The sequence below is a fragment of the Equus asinus genome, chromosome 15 (assembly GCF_041296235.1).
Source record: "Equus asinus isolate D_3611 breed Donkey chromosome 15, EquAss-T2T_v2, whole genome shotgun sequence".
NCBI classification, from domain to species: domain Eukaryota; kingdom Metazoa; phylum Chordata; class Mammalia; order Perissodactyla; family Equidae; genus Equus; species Equus asinus.
Window position 1 is genome coordinate 25,342,867 of NC_091804.1, and position 19,407 is coordinate 25,362,273.

The following is a 19,407-nucleotide window of genomic DNA, read 5'->3' on the forward strand; positions in this document are numbered from 1 at the left end:
GGGGATTTTCCTGCTCATGATTCAAAGAGCAAACATGGGAGGGTGGGCCCCATCCTCCAGCGAGCTTGCCTGGTCCCTCAGTGAAGGCTGCTTTTGTCTGCCTTCCTCCTGACCCATCCTGGACAGATTGGGGGTCTCCTTCCTCAAGGGGCCTCCTTGGGTTTCTCCCATTCTCTTTGCTTTCATTTTAAGGTCCCTGGAGCCATGACCTCAACGTGTCTTCTCCTGAAAAAGCTTGTTGCATAGTGGACCTCTATTATGATACTGGGTTGGGGTGTAATTTAAGCAGAAATTCAGCCCTGAGTGCTCAGATTCATGCCCCAGCGCTCCGTGTCTGTGCCTGTGACTTCCAGGCCCTTCCACTGCAGAGCGCTGACTCTGCCAGGGATTGGGCTGCGTGCTGCATGTAGCTCCACGTAACCCTCTTCCAGCCCCTGGATGTGGGTGCAGTCAGCTCCACATAGACGATAGATGAGGACAGATGAGGACAGATGATAGATGAGGAAACCATGGCTCAATGAAGGAAAGCCTCATGCCCACGTCCCTGGCTGAGCTGGACTTGGAACCCCAGCTGCCTGATTTCTCAGGTGGGAGGCTCCAGAGAAGATGAGCGGGCACTTTCTGAACTGAAGACTCTCAGATGCAAACTTGCTCCTGAAGTAAAGAACACCAAAACCAGACAGCCCCAAGGACAGTCTGACATCACCTCTTCCCTCTGAGGTGACCTTGGGCAGATCACTGTCCTCCCTGAGCCTCAGTGCCCCCCACAGGGTTCTTAGAGATGGGATAAAGTGCTATTGTGTCATAGAAAGCTATTATAATTATTAGCTGTAAATGTAGGGAGGAAGATTAATCTCCAAGGTAAGTGGAACTTGACTTAAGCAAACTCTGCTTAAGAAAATTTATTATTTTCTCATCAAAATTGGAGCACGTAGCTCTCAGTGAACCCTTTTTGCCCTCTGCCCCTCAAGAAAACCACTGGGGTTTCTAAAGCCATCGGAAGGCCACCCTCCAACTCAGCCCCCTCCTGACCCTCCTCCCAGGAAACAGAGCCAGCAACCCACTCCCACGTTCTAGAGAACAGACCTTGCACAGGTCAGAGCCGCTTGAAAAATAAAATTAACTCCTCCCTTTATAAATGGATCTCTTGATTCAAAAAACGATACCAGTAAAGGCTCTCACCACAGTCACAATCTGATATGCAGGAAGAAAGGAACACCCCCTGCAGTTTCTGAGGAACACATAGGGAAGGCATTGACATCACCAACACGGAAAACCCTGTCTCCAAATGTGAGCGGCATGGCCTTCCACGTTTCCTCACGCCCCACAACTCCTGCCCTGCTCGGGGCAGTGGAACATGCAGCCCTGTGGCTTCAAGGAAGGGCAACTTTGGCCGAAGCAGAGAGAAAGCTTTTGAGTTTCCACAGCCCCGGTCTTTGACAAACAGTAGTGACAGAGAGCAGATCAGTGGGTGGGGGAGGGTGTGACTATAAAAGGGCGGCAAGAGGGGGTTTTGGGGGTGAGGGAGCTGTTCTATATCCTGATCATTATGGCAGCTACATAAACCCACACATGAGTTAAAATTCATAGAAATGTGCACCAAGAGAAAAAAACTAATTTGACTGCACGTTAATTTTTTTGAAAGAGTGTTTTAAGTCTTGGTTTTTCAATTTCAAATCTCAGAGCATAGGTGACATCAAGAATAGCACATATGCAATGAATTGAAGCAAGGGTTCCTGCCCCCAAGACTAAAACACTCCCCATGTTGTGTTGGTGGAGTGTGAGGATCCAAGAGAAATTAAGAGAACATAGTTCTGGTGGGTTCTGGAAAGTGTCTCATGCCCTTACGACTCCCCAGGCAAAACCTGGCGTGGGAGGAGGAACACAGAAAACCTAAGTCGGTGGATTGAAGAACAGGGGGTGAATCTGCCCCTGTTCCCCTCCAGAGCCGAGAGAGATGACGAGACCCCAGGGAGAGAAGGGTAACTGGAGGGTCCAGAGGGGTCCAGGTAGATGGGCTGGGCTGGCTCCCCCTGGTCCTGCCCAACAAATCAAGAAACAGCAGAAACTCCGGGTGTCTAACAAGGGAGTGAGAAGTAAATGCTAAATCAAAAGGGTTTCTGGACAGGAGGGAAGCACAGGGTCTCCTCCATCGGGGACCAGATGGCATGTGGATGTCTCTGTATTTCCAGTCAGAACAGGAACAGGGCAGCCTCCTTCAGATGCCTGGGCACAAATGAAGTCTCTAGAAGAGAAAGAAAATCCCAGGGGGAAATGGGGAAGTTTCTGTTGCCCAGCAAAATGTCATTTGATATGGTAACAAAAGTATAGATATATTAGAAAGAAAAATGTCTAGACACGTGAGTTTATGGACACGATTCCCACCAGCTCCCCCGACGTTATCCCCCACAGCCCTGTGAGGTAGATATCGCCCTCCCCTTTCACAGATGCGGAAACTGGAGCTCAAGGCTTGGAGAGACTTGACTGGGTCACAGCATTTGAAGCAGGGCCATCTGTGCCCAAATCCGTCCCTTTTCTGCCAGAATAACAGAAGCCGCCTCCTGGCTTCAAACCAGAGGCTGTAAGAGCCCAGTAACTGGCTGCACAGACTTAATCAGTCCCTTGACTTATCTGCCTCTGTTTCCCCAAAAGACAGTAGTAACTTGACCCCACCCATGAGAGTTGCGCCAAGATAAAAACTGGGACGTGTCAGAATTGCACCAAGATAACAAAAACTAGGACCCCTTTGAGGATGACTGACAGCATACAAGCTGTGGGAAGACTCTAGCGAGTGCTTGAATGGATAATGGAGTTCAAAGCCAGCGCCCTGGCCCCTCAGAGTAGTTGGCCAGACTCTCTCAGGAAGTGGGAGTGGTTCCAGTGAAGGCCTGGAGGGAGGGAGGGCAGTGTGGCTCACTGATCACAGGGGCGTCAGACACGGGGGCAAATTCTGACTCCACCACTCACTTGCTGTGTGTCCCTGAGAGGTAGTCACCCTCTTTGAATCTCGGTCTCCATATCTGATGTTTAAGAGAAAACAATACCAACTGCTCCTAAAAAGACGAGGTTCAAATATGGAGACCCCCCGGCACATAAAGGGTCCTCAGTAAATGTGTGTTTCCTCCTTCTCTCTCTGCTTTTGCTCATAAGGTGTTAGATTCCACAGGGCAAGACATGCTCTCGCCACTCTAAGACCTTGATCTCTCCATGCCTCAGTACTTTCATCTGTAAAACAGACTCTAAAGGCCCAACTGGTGTGGACAAATGCTGTTACTTCCTTTGGGGAAGGGAGGAAGAAAGGGTAAAGGTAGAGACCAGGATGCACAGCATCCCTCAGGCCTGGGAAGCTGGAAAGACTTTTCCAGGATATAAAAGTGAAATTTCAGGAAAGTGTGAAATTCAAGGATGCAGCAAAGCAAAATGGTCAGTGAGTGTTTGGAAGGCATCTTTGTCCGTCAGCTCAGTGACTCAGAGAAAGAACCGGAGTGTAGATGCCTCGGCCCCATCCCATTGTGCAACTCTGGATGCATCAACTCACACCCTGAGCATCAGTTTCCCCTTGTCAATGGGGGTCCTCATTCCCACGTCACACAAACTCACAAGGATTCATGAGATGCCGCGTGTGAAAAGCAATGCCGGGCCTGGCATACAGCAAGAGCTCAGCAAGTGTCAGCTGTTGACACTGTTTGTATGGTTATTATCTTCCAGTGAGTTGAGTTCTGACTCTGTCACATCCTCCCTGTGTCTTTGGGCACTTGTCCCACTGGGCCTCAGTTTCCTCATTTGTGGAGGAGGACCAGCAGCCCCTCCCTCTCAGAGTTCTGGTGAGGGTGTATCGTCCCCAGCATGGAACTGTCCTGCAAGAGGGACTCAGATGTCCCAGATGTAGGGAAATCAGGGACAGATTCTCTTTTTGACACTTCGACAGTTTGGAGAGAAAGAATTGAACCAGAAATGGAAAAGGGCCTAGATAGGAGCCTGAGGTCCCTTCCTGGCTCCAGTTCGTGCCTCTCCTGGTGTTCCAAATTTGATCTTCCAGGCCACCTGCGAACGTGGGTCCCCAGCCTGAGCCCCACTCATGAAACCGTGATGTCTTGAGCAGCATCACCATCTCAAGTTGTTCTCTGTTTATCTTGTTGATCAAATGGCTTAACTGTCCCACCTACTAATGTGATTGGCAATTATTTACTTTGGAGAGCCCTGAAGGACACCACCAGACTGCAAAATTCTCAATTATCTAGAAACCCGTCATCTGATCGCACATTTCCTGATTCCCATAGTATAAAAGAGGCTGCCTCCTCAGCAGAAGCGAACAGGGGAGGGGAGAGATCAGGTCAGCCGCCAGGACCTCTGAGAAGCCCAGGTGAGACCTGCCTGATCTGCTTCTGCTCCGCTGCCCAGGGCGGCAGGGGTACCAAGCTCCTCACTGTGGGCCGGGCCTTGGCTGACTGCAGTTAGGATCACTCATTGGGGTCTTTCAAGAGAAACAGAGCTGGGCATTTTGGGGGGTGTGGGATGGTCATTCACTCTGTTTCCCTAAGAGACAGGTAACCTCAAAGTAGAAATGTTCAGCAGCAGGGAATTTGATGGTGATGGGGAGCACATGGCTGCAGGGGACACTGCAGAAATTCCATGTTCGGGTTCTCTCATGTGTCTGCTCTTCATGCCCTAAATCAGAATCTCTACAGTAGGAGTTTTAACTTGATTCAGACCATGATCCACAAACCTCCTAAAATCACCCAATTTTGTACACTTTGATGCATTTTTCTGGGACTAGGCTCCTTAGCTTTCATTAGACCCATAAAAGATTTGTTTCCCAAAAGGGATGCAGAGACCCTGATCCGAGTTCACCTCCCCCGGGAAGCCACAACAGGCTCTTTGGACCAAAAAGCCCTTTCGATCCCAGCCAGACACAACAATGACGGTATTTTGGCCGAATCAGCCTGTTGATGGACTTTTGCCCAAAGCAGCCAGGTGTCTCCAAAGTGTAGGTACAAGTCCCAGCTTTGGACACCTGTGCTGCCTGCAGAATAGGCCCTTGAGAGGGTTGATGGCATCTAGGAGAGGATGGTGCAAAAGGCAGCCAGACGTCAGGGGTTGCCCCAGAAGTTTGTCCACGTTCACTTTTGGGAGAAGAGAAAGGAGAAAGGTGAAGAAAAGATAGCGTGTGTGTGTGTGTGAAGCGGGTGATAGGAGGGTTCAGAGACCTACCTCCAACCACAAGTCTGCCATCGATTTGCTGTGTGACCTTGGGAAAGTCACTACCCCTCTCTGGTCCCCTGGTTCTCCTTGTGCAATGAGGACTTGGATGGCCCCAGGATTTCCCGAGCACTGGTCTGGGTGAAATGGTGGCTATGAGGTGTGAGCTCTGATATTTCGTGACTTGCAAGGATTTCCACAAACCATTGAGGGCTGGACCCAGACCAAAGGACATAATGGGGATAGTGGCAAAGCAGTTCAGTCCCTCAGCCACTAGCATGTTTAGCTTTTTCAAATGCTTTGTCTGATTCAAGCCATTGTGAGCAAGCCCAGTTGGAGAGTCAATCTGATGGTCACTTAGTTTAAACAGAGGCTTCTGGGTCAACCAGATCTGGCTCTAAATCCCATCTCCATTGTGTACTTGTGACCTTGGGGGAGGTTACCTAAGCTCACTAGGCCCCCATTTTTTCACCTGTGCAATGCGAGTGATGAGTGCCCACGTCTTAGGGTGTGGTTGGGATGCTGTCAGTTACTGAGTGTGCAGTGCTCACCCTGAGGCCTGGCGCGGAGGAAATTGGGAGCAGTGTTAGCTATGGATCTTCTCTCCCTGGTGTTCTGGGGGAGGGCGCAGGTGGATCAATCCCTCTCTGGTATATGTGTTATGCTGGACTGGTCGCTCTGTTCTCAGTTAAAAAGAGAGAAGATATTTCATTGTCTTCTGTGGGCTGCTGGCCCAGACCACAGCCCTGCTGGAAGCTGTGCCCTCGCCCCTGGACCCAACTCTGCCCTCGTCTATGATTCCAGACCTGGAAGTGAGTATCCCAGATGTTCCTGGAAGCTTGAGCAGTGGTAAGTGAGAGTCTGTGACTTCCTGTTTCAGCTGTGTGTGTGTTCAGCTGGCCAGTGGAGGGAGGGGGGCAGGGGTGAATGGGGGAGTGGGGCTAAGGATGTGGAATTGTCCGATCTGACCCCCGAGGATCCCTATACCACTTTCCAGCTCTCAGCCATGGCTTGCTCTCTGAGGGTCTGTTGGGCAGTCTCGAAAATCTTCCACTCTCGGATGCTCTGAAGGCTGAAGGAGTCACTTCCAGAGGCCTGTTTAGGGGCCTGCTTGGGAAAATGGTTTCAGCAATGCCTTTCCTGAACATCATTGAGTGAGCAGCCCTGAAATAGGGCCTTGTCCCCAGCAGAAAACCCCCATTGGAGATCTGACAGCCCACCCAGTGGCCCTGAAGGAGGGCGGGAGTGGTCTGAACATGAGCCCAGGACTCAGTCTGAGACCCTTCCCACACTCTGGTAGGGAATTACAGCCCTCTTGAACCAGTAATTGCCCCCAGTCCTGAAGCATGTCCTGAGTCCCCAGTATCATCTATAATCCTCCCAACAGCCCTTTGAGGTTCATTTGATAAACCCCAGTTTACAGATGGAAAAACTGAGGCACAGAAAGGAGCCTGTGCTCACACAACTTGACTGATGTGGAGTAAGAGACCTGACTCCAATTTACTCAAGTCCAGGTCAAGGCTTTTTCCATCACACATGATAATATTGTGCTCCTCGCCTGTGGAATCCCTTAGAACATACGTGGCCTTCGATATAAGCAAGGAAGTGTAAGCTTCTCTCCTCAATTATATCGTCAATGTGATGTCCATGCAATAATCTAACACAGTGTTTCCCACGAGACACCTGAGAGGTCTCCAAGCGAGGAGCAATAATGGAAAGCTTGATGCCAGGGAGCTGGAGAAGTCTGAGTCCTTCAGAGGGCTGGATCAAAGCCATTTCCAAGATTCCTTCCCACTCAGGTGCTTGCTCCTGACTTGAAGAGAGACAGATAGCCTTGAGTTTGATTTCTAAATTCACCATGTACTTGCTGGGTGACCTGGGACAAGGCACTCAGTCTCTCTGTGCTTGGTTTCTCCATCTGTAAAAAGAAGATTATGGTGCCCACAGAGAGAAACTGTTGGGGGGACTGGAGAGAATGTAAATCTCATGGCACAGTGGCCGGCCCAGAGAAGAGGCTTACTTCCATCCTCTCTCCATTCTCTCTGACTTCCTGCTCCTCAATCTCCATGAGAAACATGGCTGATTGACCTGCCATTGAAGGTCATGGCAGGATGAGTGACTCCTAACGGTAAATGTTTATGAAAGACCTACTCCAGTTGCCCGTATATCATCCACTCATCCACTTACCCATCTGTCCATCCATTCACCCATCATTCCTTCCATCTAACCGCTTACTTTTCCATGCACCCACCCACATATCCATCTACCCACCTGTTCGTCAATCCACAAAGTCAACCAATGTGGAGTAGACCCTTTCTTTGTAAGTCTCTAAGTTGGCATACAGGATACAAATATACCCCAGACACAACCTCTATCCTGGAATAACTCGTGGACTTGAGATCTGGAGAGGGTCATGTGCGTGTCAGGATCTGACGCAGTGCAGAGGTTGGGAAAGACTGCTGTGCAACTCAAAACCCATTAGGCTTTTGCTGCAAAACAGTCCCCCATGGGTATCTCCACCTCTGGGATAGGTAAAGTTGGGTTAAACGTAATTTCTAGGCTTGGGGCTAGAGGACCGAATGTTTCTCCCTCCAGTGTTGCTCCCTGGGCAGTGCGAAGATCACTAACCCCCAGATGCTGGATCTTGGCCTTGCGCGGAGCCCTCGTGGCCGTCATCTCTATGTCACCATCCCTCTGGGCATGACCCTCAATGTGGATGTGTGAGTGGCTCCAAGGGAGGCTGAGAAGATGATTCACCAAAGGAGACTCTGACGACCATGGGGAGCCAAAAAGGGGGCATATAGTTTAGCAGACATGAGCCTCCAACTTCAGCTCTTTTGCTCCTATGCTGAGGGACCTTGGGTCACTTGAGAAACTCACTTGACCTCTTTGAGCCTTGGTTTCCCCTACTGGGAAATGAGGTGAGCACAGGTGTTGGCTATATGGAGTGGGATGAGGCTGGCATTCCTGGCAAGGAGAAAAGCCTCCTCTGCCTTGGAACGTGGTAGCAGACTGTCTCCTCTGCCGGCCCCTGGTCGGAAGTCTGTTAAAACTGGTTGTGAAGCTAAACATCACTGCAGAACTCTGACCTTTGACAGACAAACAGCATAACGTCCAACTGGTCCTTGGCAGCTGCACTCACTCTGCTGGCAGCCCGCAAATCTCCCTGCCTGATAGGTGAGGCCAGAGAGGTGGCTTCTCCTGCCCAGACAAAATAGGATGGGACTTTGGATGGTTGGGAAGATGGAACAATGGGAGAATGGATGAGTGGGAGGGTGGAAGAGTGGGAAGATGGATAGGAGGGAGGGAAGATGGATGGATGGGAGGATAGAGGGGTAGATGAGAAGATAAGTGGATGGGTAAATAGTCACTTATCCCTTCTGAGGCTGGACTGACAAATTTTCTGCTGGATTAGGCAACAAGAAATCTGAGTTCAAGTTCCACCTACCAGAGGGGCATGGAGAGAGGTGGAGAGCTTCCTGTGTGAACTTGGACACTGCTTCCCAACTTGAGTCTCAGCTTCCTCAGATAACTGTAATATGGAGCCACATCAGGGTTGTTGACAGAATGCACTAAGATAATCGGTGTGAATGTGCTTTGTCCCAGTAAGGGGTAAAATTACTCTGGAATTAACTGGTTACTGATTCCAGTTATTGTCTCAAGGGAGACTGACTCCTGTATAATATGCAGGAGTCATCATCATCGTGGCTCACATTTACTGAACACGTATACTGTGCTTCACATGCATCATCTCATTGAATCTTCATGACAACTACATACTATGCACTGTGCATCCATTTATGGATTCTACAAAGTCTCACTGAACACCTACTGTGTACTGGAACTATGTGTTTATTCTACACACACCTACTGTGTGCACTGCTGGGTAGGGTGTGACTCCCTTTGAATAGGCCCCTTGGTGTTTGCTGGCATGCGGGTGTGGATGGACAAGGCCCATTCTCAGTTACTTGGTGCTGAGACTGCCATGGGCACAGTGGCCCCTCTGAAGCCTTCTCCATACCAGCCCCAGGCCTCTGCATCTCCCCATGGCTTTTCCCTTTCAGATGGGTCCCCGTCCCCTTTCGTTGCCTCTCCGAAAGACTCGGCAAGATCCTTCCTGGGCTGGTGCAGGACAAGGTAAGTGGGTAGAAGTGGGGGCTCCTGATCCTTGGCTCTTAGAACTTATCAGGCTGAAAGAGGCCCCTGGGGTGAGCTTTTCTGAGCTCCTCAGCTTGATAAGTAAATTCCTTCCATCAGTCTATCTCTCCATTCACCCGTCTGTGCGTGTTTCTTCTTTCCATCTTTCAAAATGCATTGCTTTGTTCCTGCTCTGGACCAGGCCCACTGCTTGTCCACACTACAGCTGAAAAGGACTGACCCCTGCCCTGAGAAGCTCCAAGTCCAGCCACCTATGGCACAGGTGAGCATTCTTCCAGCCCATACTTGAGTGCCTCCTATAACCAGAATCTCACCCCTCCCAGAGCAGCCCACCCTATAGAAACAGATGTCCCGTCACAGAGTGAACAATGGCTCCTTGTGTGATGGCACTTCACACACAAGCCTTCAGTTTCTCCTCTGCCCAGTGTGGATGTGGGGTTGCTGAGAATCAAACACTCTCAGACACAGAGAAATGATAGAAAATCTCCCCAGATAATCCATCCTGGGAATGCTGCTGCTCCCAGGGTCCCCCTACAGTGCCACTTTGCCTAACTCCCCTCTCCGCCCCTGGGTCAGGTGCCCTCTGCTCACAGAGGTTCCCAGAATCTTGGACACCAGGCTGGTCGAGGCCACTGTGGGTAAGCCCTGGCTTCCCCTCCACAGAAGCAGTGATTTCCCCTGAGGAGCTCTGCCCCTGCACACCATAGGATGCTAGCTCCCTCCAGCCTCAACTCTCCCCAGTTTGAGTTTCTTTTATGACTTGAATTATCCAGATAATGTTGAGGTATAGACCCTGTCTCCTCCCTCATCCCTGACACTGAGAACAGCTGGGCTGGTTGGTGGAGGAGGCAAGGCCCCCTGCATGGGCTTGGACGGATCTCCAGAGTTCCCATTCCCTGGCCCCAGGCCTCAGGGGACCATGAGGTATCCCTGGACTCCTTCACACTGACACCATCACTCTGGTCTGTGGTTGTTGTTGTTTTTCCATTTTCCAGACAAGATGGTCTGTGGGCTGAACTTTCCCATCAAGGTCTAGGCTTTCCAGGAAGGGACCGGCCTCTGCTGAGCTGGTGAGTGCTGCTGCCCACTCCCCAGCATTTTGGAGCTGCTCCCAGTTGGGGGCATTACGGGGTTTGGGAGAGTGACATCTCAAGAGAGAAACAAAGAGCCACATAGACACACACAGAGATGCACAGAGACGTCCACAGAAATGCTGACGGAGATGGAGAGACACAGGTTGCACTGCGTCATAGCTACAAAGAGAAACACAGATGGTCACGGATATACACACATGCCCAGTCAAACATGTTGTCACTCAGACAGACATATAGAGGCACACTCTCACACCAGCACTCTCAGACTCACACCACACACAAGTACATGTGGATACACAGACACACATTCACTGAAATACATGTACAAGGAGCCCCCTGATCCCAGGTCTGGGCTACCCTTGTAGCTGAGACAAGACCCTTATCCCCAGAATCTCAGCCTCCTCCCCTCCATCTGGAGGGTGGGTTTGATGATGGGCCACTACCAACAAGAGTCAGTGACCTTTGGTCTCTGTTCTGATTGGGGTCTTCTCCCAATAGAACCATTTCTTGCTGTTCAACCCTTCCATGCCCAATTCTGAGGGCTCACAAAAGGTTGTCCCATGTTCTGCACAATGACATGGCTGCTGTTTGAGGACCAGAGCAGCATTCTCTCCCAGGAAACTGCTCCCCCTCCTTTGCCACTAGGTATGTGTTATATTCTGTGTTCCTCACCAAATAAAATTGCCCTTCCCCTGCACAGGGAGCCCTGTCATTCTTAACCATCACTTGAGGGCTAATAGGTTGGAAAAAGCCCTGGCCTGGGTGGTTCAAGCCATAGAACAGAGTTTGGACCTTACACTGGAGACCTTAATGGTCTTAAGCAGGACAGGGAGATGTCCAGATGAGTGTGCATTTCAGGCTGACTGCTCTGGTGTCCTTAGGAATGGTTGTCCTTAGGACAGAGGGTTGGGGGCAGAAGTAACACTCAAGGCAGAGATGATGACATACCGCACAAGAAGTGAAAATGGCAGATTTGAGAGATGTTCAGGAGATGAACCTGGAAGAGTGAAGGAGCAGCTGAGGCTCCTGTCCATGTCTCAGGTTGGTGACCCCAAAGGTAACTGGAAATGTAGAAGGAGGACTTGGTTGCAGCAGAAAGTTTACACCTTTAGCTGTGGCCACTCTGCGTGGAATTGCCTGGGAGACCCCGAGGAAGACATCCAGGAAGCTGATGGATACACAAGTCATATACTGCTCTGCTTTCGCTTACAAGCATCCAGTTGTACTGACCTCTTTTCTGTTCTCAGCAAGAGGATGATAAAGATGACAACACGGAAGTGTAGAAGGAAGGACAAAGTGGTCCAAAGTGTTCATTGCTAAAGGTTTGAGACACATAGGCATAGACAAGGGTCATTGGAGTTGTAAATAAAAAGATTATCGATGCCCTGGATGAGAGTCATATTTTTGGAAGAAGTCTTATTTTAAGGAACTGAGAAGAGGAAGGGATGTAAGGAAGTTGAGATTGTGAATGCAGATAAGATTTATGAAAAATTGGATGCAAGAAAGAAGAAGAACAGGGCTGGGGAAGGTTGTCCCCTCGAATAAAAAATAAATACACTGTCATTGTTTGAGGTCCTCAGAGGACCAGCCCAACCCTTTCACTCGACAGATGAGGAGACTGAGGCCTTGGGGTATGAGAATGACTTGCACAAGGTCAGAGAGACAAAAAGGCCAATCAAGGACCGAAACATCCCAGAACTCACAGAAAACTGTGTCCCTTGCCCTTTGGGAGACTACAATGACCTTTCGAGAAAGCAGATTCAGGTTGGTGTTTCTCAACCACTGCCAAACATCTGTCATCAGGCCCAGAGCCATCACTCTCTACCTACTGTTGCCACCAACCAACATGGCACCGAAGGAAGACAGTCCCATAGTTCAGAACTGCCAGAAGGCTTGTTGTAGGAAACAAGCTTGTGTCTTCAGGTGAGGATCTAAGAGAGGAAGCATCATCCAGGCCCACAGAAGCAGAAGATCTTTGAGCTGAGGATGAGCAGTAAAATCCCATAAGCAGATGAATGATCATTGTGAATGTCACCTCAGCAGTGACCTGAAGCACAGAAGGAATTTCCAGACTGGAAACCAACAATCAGGACTGATTGGGCTTAGGGAGGATTCAGGAACTAGTTACCTTCATGTCCTTTCTGGGCAGGCATTAGGTCAGGACTACTGAGAGGCCCCCATGACTGAGGTCCCAAGAAGCAAAGTGGATAAAAACAGGCACATACACCTGGGACCATCAGCACTGGTACCGCTGGCCTCTGATGGTGACATCAAACTGCATTCCCGTCTGGACACACAGCTACTGCAGATCTCTGGATAGTATATTCCTACTGTTCCCCTGGACTTCTTTCCCCTCCCCTAACAACTTCAACTCCTAACTAACTAGTCTAAGACTCCCCTGGACGCAAAACAGTCTGGCAGGTGGCCAGGTTGATCATAACACATTTTTGGCTCTTCAATAGTGACAATACTTTCGCATTCTAGAAACTCTTGTAGGGTATCAGTGACAATGGTAGACAAAAGACCTCAGAAATTCTCTCCTACATAAAAGCAATGAGAAAACTGGTGCGGAAAAAAAAATGTCAGAACAAAATTTTTCAGAACTCTTGAAATTAACCAGAGGCTTGCAGCAATCTAGGGGGTGTTTATCCAATAAAGTTGCTGAATCTTGGTGAGAACAGTGAGCTTTCTGGCATTTAGCTTACCCTAGTCCCACCTCCCACTCTCCAGCTCCACAGTAGACTTGAAAACCAAAAGCCCACAATCTTGGTGAAAATCAGTCTCCTGGCAGCCACTGGGGGGAGGCAGAAGGGGGACAGCACAAATTTAAAGCCTCATTCCCAGAGAATGGTCATTATTTGACCTGCCTGGAAGACCCCATTCTCAAGGCTGTCTTTACTTGACCTGACTCAGATCTCACCCAGTCAATTTGAATAGCCTTTTCCCCAAAGATTTCTGACAAAATGGTAGACAGACCTTAAGACTGGGTCTCCAGGAGTTTTTAATTCTCAAGCTAGTCCACATTCAATTTTCAGCAATTTGTCATAATGACCTTTGAAGGGTCCCTCTCAGTTACTGGCTTCAGCAGCCTCACCTTCAGGTAAGCGTATCTTGCCTGTAATTCTATGTGTTCATCTATCTCTTCAGATTTCAGGACGGCAGCTTGCCCTAGGACCTCACTTCTCTGACAAAACTGAGAGAGTTGTTGATTTTCAGTTTGTTGAGCTCTTTTCTTGCTGTGAGGATAGGAGTGACAGCTTCCAAGCTCTTTACATGTCAAAGCTGAAAGTGGAAGTCTGGGCTTTTTGTAGTTTTCACCAGTTACATTTGTTTCACTGGAGAATGGGCCCCCAGAACCCCTCATGCTGCCATCCTGAAAGTGAGACTCCTTTGGAGATTGTTACCATCATTTCTTCAAATTTACTTTCTGCACCACTCTCTCGCCTCTTGTTTTTGGGACTTTGATCATATGAATGTAGACCTTTTGTTATAGTCCCACAAACTCTGAGTCTGTGCTCATTTCTTTCAGCCTTTTTTTCTTTTCTATCATTTTTGATCACTTCTGTCGATTTATCTGCAAGTTAATTGACCACTTCCTCTTCCAACTCCATTGTGTTGTTGAGCCTATCCACTGAATTTATTTTTATTTTTACATTCTAAGATTTCCACTCAGTTCTTTTTTAAGGTTCCATTTCTCTTATGAGACTTTTATCTTTCCATTTGTTTCGAAAGTGTTTGTACTTAATTCTTGAAGCATAGTGATAATAGCTGCTTTAAAGCCATGATCTATTAATTTCAAAATCTGGATAATATCAGAGTTATTACCTATGGGTTGTCTTTTCATTTGAGAATTTGTCAGACTTTCCTAGTTAATTGTATTTCAAGTAATTTTGGGTTGTATACTAGACATTTTTAATATTGTTTTGAGACTCTGGGTCTTGTGTAAATCCTATAGAGAATGTTCACGGGGCTGGGTGTTTGTTTTAGTGTGCAATGGACCCAGTTAGAGTCAGGCTAACCCAGTTAGATTCAAGTTCCAACCTCCCTTCTGTGGGCTGTGTTTTTTCAAAGGAGATTTCTTCCACTGTCTTTACTCATGGGGGTCCCCCATGCCTGCTTTTTGGATCAGAAAGAGAGGACTTCTTTTGGAGCTCTTTCTGTTCATAACTGTGTGTAGTTCCAGGATTCATACTGCCTTTGAGTCCAAGCTGAAAGATATGGGAGAGATAAAAACCCAGGAAACTCACCTATGGATCATTAATTCTTTAGGTTATGACTTTCTTCCCCATCCACCTGCCACCAATTATTTTTCAGAATAGTTGGAGAGCTACCTCATTCACTGTGTCCCAGGTTTTAGTTTCATTCAGTAAAAAGAAAGAATGGAGTATACTTACTCCATCTATTTCAACTCTCCAGTGTGCAGCACCAGGTGCCTTATGGCAGATGAGGATGGACTACCAGAAATTTAACCAAGCACCCTCACAGTTGTGGTATCTTTAATAGAACAGTTGACTGCAGACCCTAGTGCTTGGTATGTAGCTATTGATCTGGAAAATGCATTCTTTTCAGTACTCATCATCATGAGTTCAGAAGCAATTTGCATTCACTTGGGATGGACAATGGTACACGTTCAGTCTTGCCCCTGGTCTCTGTCACAGAATAGTCTACAGGGGTCCTCTCCCATTTATGTTCTAGTTACTGTTTCTTTATAACATATCATCCCAAAATTGAGTGACTTAAACAACTCATTTCATGATGTTCCATGATTTCTGTGGGTCAGAAATTCAGGAAGGCTCAGGGGAAGTTCTGGTTCATAGTCTCGCTTGTGATTGCAGCTTTACTTGTAACCACTTATTTAATCCTTTGAGGTAGGTCCTGTTATTATTGGCCCCCCCACAGGAGTTGCAAGGAGAAGCAAAAGGAATACAGCAGACTCATTATTGAGCCCTGACTCTGTGCCAGGCTCTGCTCCAAGCATTCTTTCAGATTAATTTGATTAATCCTCCCAATAAGCCTTGAGAATGTGTTGTTATTGCCCCATTTCACAGATGGAAAGCCTGAGACAGAGAGATGGAGTCACTTGCCCAAGACACACACCTGGTAAGTATGGAGCCAGGATTTGAACCCAGGCTGTCCGACTCCGTAGGCTCTGTCTTGTCTCTGGATAAATTTTCTCATGGCCCTTGTCCTTCATCCTGGCCTCTGTGATCCTACCTTGTCCAGTGGCGTTTCCTCTCATATTCTACAGAGGCCACTGAAGTCTCTGGGGGACACATATGGCAAATATCAAAGATGTTCCATGAGCTGGAGTTGATCCACCAAGGGGAATGAGGACTTCAGGGCTCACCGTAGCCATGAACACTCTGGATCCCTAGGGAGCGAGCGCTGGCCCTTCACAGTGACCAGCCGTTCAGAGCCACACCTGCTTCCAACGTCAGCCATGAGGAGAAGCGACTATCCTTAGGATCTTGCCCTTACAACACACTTCACATCTCTGATCATTAATTTCAAACTTCAACAACTTGACTTGATTTATCTCTCTCACCGACCCCACCACCACCTTACTCACAACTGCCTGGGTCCACTGTCACTCAGGCTCCTGCTTCTCTCTCAAGTCTTCATCATAAAACTTCAGCAGTTTTCTGCCACCTGTTCCATTCTCTTTTCTATTCCCAGCTCCCCATTTCCTTCTTTTACTAATTATCCTCAACAGTGATGTCTCCAAATTTGCTCCCTTCTTAAAGATTGAAACGTAAATTTTCAGTTATAGTTAGAACAGAGCGAGTCTGTGCTGCAGTAAGAGTGGAGCCCTGAAACCTCAGTGGCCTAACACAATTAAGTATGGTTCCTCACTCACGCAGTCAGTCAATGCTCCATTTTGGAGCTATGCCATCTGGAAGGCAGATCTCAACGGTCACCAACACAGGGCAATGAGGACTGGCAGATGGCCGGGAAGTCAGTAAAGACCAGGTGGAAAGTGGCTTCCATCACTTCCTTCATATTCCAGATATTCTGAGCCCCAGTCTCCTTGTCTGCAAAACCCCTGCCTCAGAGGGGTTTTGTTAGGATTAAGTCAGCTAATGCTTGTAAAACGTGTGCCTATCACAGTGCCTGACACATAGTCAGGGCTCAAGAAACATAAACTATTACTATCATTCATGCCAACTATTTCCTGGAATAGCATCTGAACAAATCATTTGAGCATCATTTTATCATTGGAAAGAAAAGGGAGCATAATAGTGGCACATGCAGCTGATTATGAACACAAAATAGTGTGCAGAAGCCCCCAGCATGGTAGATGCTGAAGATATGTTGCCGTCCTGAGTTAGCTTCAAAATCTTTCCAGAAGGAATCATTGGCTCCCGTGCAGAACAATCAGGATCCAGGAATGGGGCACAAGAGAGAATCAGTATCAGAGTCAGCCAGGGTTCCATCAGTACAGAGCACCAGGAGTGATGTCTACAACAAGGGATTTATTGTAGGGACCCTTATCCCACAACGCACGTAATTGTGGGAGTAGGTTACACCGGCTCAGTTAGGCTCTTGTCTTTGCATCTGGTGTTGGAGCCTGAAGTCAGCAGGGCAGGCAGACAGGAAGGGAAGATGGATGTGAAGTGAGGGAAGAACAAAGACAAACTGGGACCTTCATCAGTGTCTCCCCACCTCCAAGCCTCCAAGTAGAAGATGGAGGGATGCAGGGGAGGGTCCCTGCTCCTCTGGTGGATGCACTTGAGAGCCTGGGCACTTGATAAGACAGTGGAGCAGGAGCCAGAGACTGGGTCTGGTCCAGACCTGCTCCTACTCCCTTGTGACCCTGAATGCAAAGGAGCCAAGACCAGTCACGGTCCCACAGCCGTCTTGAGCATTAACAGCAATGTGGCACAGAACCCACTGCATGGCATCCTCCTCTTTGGGACTCAGTCCTCTAAGCTATGAAATGGGAGACATTCAGCAGTTGAGTCCTGGTTTCAGCTGAAAACCCTCTCCACAGGAAGGGCATCATTTTGCTTATGCTCAAGCGACATTTATTATCTCATAGTTTCTGTGGTCAGGAATATAGGAACGACTTAGCTGGGTGGTTCTGGCTCAGAGTCTCTCATGAAGCTGCAGTCAAGATGTTTTCAGGGCTGCATCTTCCAAAGGCTTGACCGGGGCTGGAGAATCCACTTCCAAGATGATTCACACCCATGGCCATTGCCTGGAGGCCTTGGTTCCTTGCCACTGGATGTCTCCCTCGGGCTGCTTGACTGTCCTCCCAACATGGCAGCTGGCCTCCCCAGAGCAATTGATCCCAGACAGAGACAGAGGGAAGCTGCAGAAACTTTAGGACCTAGTCTTGAAGGTCCCCCGCCATCACTGTCTGCCGTATTCTCCTCACTAAAGTGAATCACTAAACCCACCCCTCACCCAAGGCGGGAAGAATTCCGCCTCCTCCTGCCCCTTGAAGGAGCACCAAGGAATTTGTGGGCATGCTTCTGACCCACTCTACCCATCACCATTCCAGATATTGCCCTGGGCATTGCCCAAAAGGGCCAAAGGCCCAGGGGCACGTTTTCCTAAGCAAAGGAGACATTTCTCCTCAGGCCAATTCTTCAGCCTCCCTAGAAAGTGGAAGTGGCTGCAGTCCAGGGTTCGGGTTTTGTGTTGTTGCTGAGATTGTTTAATAGCAAATTTCCCTTCCCACTACGTTCAAACCAGGAAAAAGCAGAAATGCTCTAATTGAAGTGGAGCTGAGGGGCACGGTTTCAACTTCCCTGCCCTCTGTCAGGGTCTCCTGCAGTGTTGACAGGTACTTCCCCTGCTGTGTGAGACGACTTTAGACAAATAACTTTGAATCATGAAGGTGAAATGCTTTCCTTCTCTCTTAAATTCTTTTCCCTTCTTCTGATTGCAGCGAGAAGAAAGTCTCTTTAATACCTTAATACCCTGGGTGATGCTGCGGTAATCTCTCTTCAGAGAGAACAAAGAACAGTGAGAGAGACCCTCCAATTCTTCTTCTCACCACATTATCTGGGAAAACTTAACATTTTTCTGTTGCAACTGGTATCTACTTTGTGGTTACCTTCTATTTCTGAAAGTTGATGCTGGGATTTTTAACAGAAAATTGTAAAGTTTCCTATTATAATAGATTTCTTTGAAATAAGGAGACAATTTAAAGGAGCTATGTGGAGATATGTCCTGTGACCACTAGAGGGAGCTGTTTCATGGCAACCCGGAAGTCATCCTGAAGATTAACGTGTTTAGCAGTAACTCTAAACCCTTCAAATGCAGGATCTTATTTAATCCTCACAGAGATGAGGACTCTAAGGCCCAAGGGCATACAGCTTGTGAGCAGTGGATCCAGGTTCTGAATCCCAGCACTGAAACTCTAGAGCACAAGCTCTTTGCCCGGGGTTGCAAACTCATGAGCCTCCAGCAAATCTCGCACATTATCTTTCCTTTTTCCTTTAAAGTACTTTGAATGCTGATTATTCTCCAATTGGATGCTGATTGTAAATGCATTCACATTTCCCCCAGTCCTCATCACACCAACTTGTCTTATACTACCAAAAGCTTGGCTCACAAGAAAGAGTAACCAGATTTACCAATAAAAATACAGGACATCCAGTTAAATTCGAATTTCAGATAAACGACAAATAATCTTTAGTGCAAGTATGTCAAAATATTGCATGGGACATACTTAAACTAAAAAATTATTCCTTTTTATCTGAAACTCAAATTTAACTGGGCTTCCTGTTTTTATCTGACAACCTCAGCCCACAGGCACTTGTATTTGTAATTCATTCTGCTCTGCACTGCATCCCTCACAGAGGGGAATGTTTGTTGAGCATCTACTCTGTGCTAGTTTTGAGTGGGGCCCAGAGCCGTGATGGGCTCTGCAGCAGCTCCAGGCCGGAGTTCAAGCAGCGCTGTAGCTTGAGCTGTGTGACCAGGCTGCCTTCATGGTACCAGAAGC

At 48.2% G+C, this 19,407-nt stretch overlaps 1 pseudogene; it reads left to right on the forward strand.

The window, feature by feature from the left end:
* The first annotated feature begins 517 nt into the window (after positions 1-517).
* LOC123277453 (BPI fold-containing family A member 1-like) lies at positions 518-11,734 on the forward strand (annotated as a pseudogene).
* The last annotated feature ends 7,673 nt before the right edge of the window (positions 11,735-19,407 follow it).